At 44.5% G+C, this 3,094-nt stretch overlaps 1 protein-coding gene across 3 annotated transcripts in view; it reads left to right on the plus strand.

Moving 5' to 3' along the window:
* Window positions 1-301: 301 nt before the first annotated feature.
* The window catches only part of LOC307233821 (FXYD domain-containing ion transport regulator 6-like), a 9,942-nt gene continuing 7,149 nt past the window's right edge, over window positions 302-3,094 (plus strand). For all 3 annotated transcript variants that reach the window (XM_080005252.1, XM_080005253.1, XM_080005254.1), the window contains exon 1: window positions 302-618. The gene's annotated coding sequence lies outside the window, so the exon portion shown is untranslated. The remainder of the gene's footprint in view (window positions 619-3,094) is intronic.

Here is a 3,094-nt window from a genome sequence, read left to right on the forward strand (position 1 = left end):
GGGTCGCTCCCCCATTATGGGATGTTGTTTTATTTGCACGCGTTTCCGTTTTATTTGTTGTTTATTTATTGTGTTCGGCAACAGGCGTCACGACCATTGCAGTGGGTGAATAAGCCTTGTTTTCCCCGGCAGACTGGGCAGAGGATAGAGCCCCCCCCCCGTCCGCCCCACCCTAGCCCCCCACCCCACCGCACCCTGGCCCTCCACCCCGCCCCAACCCCGCCCCCAACCCCCTAAGCCCCACTCGTCGTCGCCCCCCCCCCCCCCTTGCTCAGTTCTGACAGAGGCGCGAGTTGGAGTGAGAGTAAGAGGACAATTAAAAAAGACGCATTTTAATTCATCCAAATACACGGTGGATTTGTTGGGTTTTTTTTTTTTGCACCACCCGCGTCTCCATCTGTTGCTTAAATTGAAGTGGAAAAACCTTTTTTTTTTTTTTCTTCTTTTTTTTTTTTTAAAGCCCCCGACCACCACCACCACCACCACCACCACCACCACCACCACCACCACCCTGCAGACCGCAGACTATTTTTAGACAACACGTTGAAACGGTGCAGCCTGGGAGTGAAAAGGGGGAAAGGCAACGCTCGTCGTCGGTCATCCCTGCACGCACCCACGGTAAGTTCTGCCTTTATTATAAGGAAGCTCCTCGCGCCCCCGGGACTGAGTATTTCGGGTGGGGGGGGGGGGGGGGGGGTCGCGGCGAAGCGCGTGTGCTACGTCACAAGGCGGTTAATTGGTGAGAATCGGTGCGTTGAGAAGTTGGGCTTTACACCAATGCACTCCGAACGCACTTCTCGTGAACTTAAGCGCGTTCGTAAACGTACAAAAAGTAGAGGTGAGCGTGTACTCATAACTACGTGTCTTTAAAACTTAGTGCAAATAAAAGAAAAGGAAATATACCCTGAAAATAAAGTGTACACCTTTAACACATCTTTTTCTTTACGATACTGGAAAAAAATGTTGTTTTTTTGTTATTTTTTTGGGTTGTTTTTTTTTCTTTCCCCGAATGTTGTTGTTTTTCCTGAAAACGATGGAGTTGGAAAACACGTCGCTTTGATGTGGATGCCTTTGTGGTCACGTGGTTATAATCCTGATCACGTGGCCGCACAAGACGCGACGGTGTTTTTTGGGGTTTTTTTTATGAAAGGAGTGGAATGTACAGTATGGGCTGTTTTCACTTCATGTTTCCTCAAGAGACATATGGGTTTAATTATATACTTGTGCATTTTTATAATACTTTTTTCATCAAGTCTGCCAAAGGGGCCCTTGCTCTAAATAATCAAATAAAACGGTTTTTTTTTTATTCTAGTGCAGGGTTTCTCAAATTGGGGTACTCGCATCCCGAGGGGTATTTTTGGGGTTCTGCTCTGCAGGGGGTCCCAAAATGTAACTTTTTTTTTTTATTTAATGTTAAAAATAATGTTGGTTATATATAATGTTTTGAAAAAATTATGATATTTTATTTTATTTTAACCCCTAATGCCAGTGAAGGGGGCACTCAGCTGAAAAAAAAACAGCCTAGAGGGGGGTACACTACTAAAAAAAAACAGTCTGAGAAGCACTGCTCGAGTGCAACAACAAGGAACTTTGTTTCTACTAATCCTGCTCTCGGGTGTTGGAGCCTTGGAGCACATGTTAAAAGTCTCACTTGGTCATGAAAAGCCTGCAGCCTGTTCCTTCAGTTTTGGAAAGAGAGGCCTTCAGTCTCCACAATGCACAAGTCGCCACGGAGAGAGCTGTGTCTCTCCATGAGCTGGTATAACTATTGGATTGTGTTTGTTTGTTTGTTTGTTTGTTTGTTTTATTAAAATAAAATATCAATTTGCATTGTTCGGCTTTTAGTTTCCTTGGAATGCTGCTACAAAAAATACAATTATGTTTAAATAGATAAATACTTTATTCGTCCCTAGATGGAAAATGCAGTGGGACAGCAGCTTAGATCAAAACAATAAGCAATATTATAATAGTATTTTGTTATAGTTATATAACAAAAAGTAATAACAATTAAAAAAGAAAATAATTGGCAATAAAATAAAAACAATAAATTCACTGAAAAATATAAAAATATTGTAATATATAATAAACCTTAAAAAATTAACAATGAACCCCTGTATCAACAGTTCACACTGTCAAAAATAGGGAAGAATGCAAGTTTGCATTCATAAACAATGATCAGCCACAACATTTAAACCACCGACAGCTGAAGTAAATAACATTGATCATCTCTTTCCAATGGCACCTGTCAAGGGGTGGGATATATGAGGCAGCAAGTGAACAGTCTGTTCTTGAAGTTGATGTGTTGGAAGCAGAAAAAATGGTCAAGCGTAAGGATCTGAGCCACTTTGACGAGGAGCACATTGTGATGCTAGACGACTGGGTCCGAGCATCTCCAAAACCACAGGTCTTGTGGGCTGTTCCCAGTATGCAGTGGTTAGTACCTACCAAAAGTGCTCCAAGGAAGGACAACCGGTGAACCGGCGACAAGGTCATGGACGCCCATGGGCTCATTGATGCAGGTGGGGAGTGAAGTCTAGCCCGTCTGGTTCGATCCCACAGAAGAGCTACTGTAGCACAAACTGCTGAAAAGGTTAACGCTGCTGTGATAGAAAGGTGTCAGAACACACAGTGCATCACATCTTGCTGTGTATGGAGCTGTGTAGCCACAGACCGGTCAGAGTGTCCATGCTGACCCCTTTCCACCTCTGAAAGCAGCTACAATGTGCACATGAGCATTAGAACTGGACCATGGAGCAATGGAAGAAGGTGGCCCGGTCTGATGAATCACGCTTTCTTCTCCATCATGTGGATGGGTGGGGTTAGGGTCCGATCCGATGCAGCGTCTGTGGGATGTGCTGGGACAACAAGCCCGATCCGTGGGGGCCCCACCTCACAACTTCCAGGACTTAAAGGATCTGCTGCTAACGTCTTGGTGCCAGATACCACAGGACACCTTCAGAGGTCTTGTGGAGTCCACGCCTCCACGAGTCAGAGCTGTTTTGGCGGCAAGAGGGGGAGATACACAGTATGAGTGGTAATAAGTGGTGGTTTTAATGTTGTGGCTGATCGGTGTTTACTGCGTATATACATATAT

The sequence above is a fragment of the Zeus faber genome, assembly GCF_960531495.2.
Source record: "Zeus faber genome assembly, chromosome: 8".
Taxonomy (NCBI): Eukaryota; Metazoa; Chordata; class Actinopteri; order Zeiformes; family Zeidae; genus Zeus; species Zeus faber.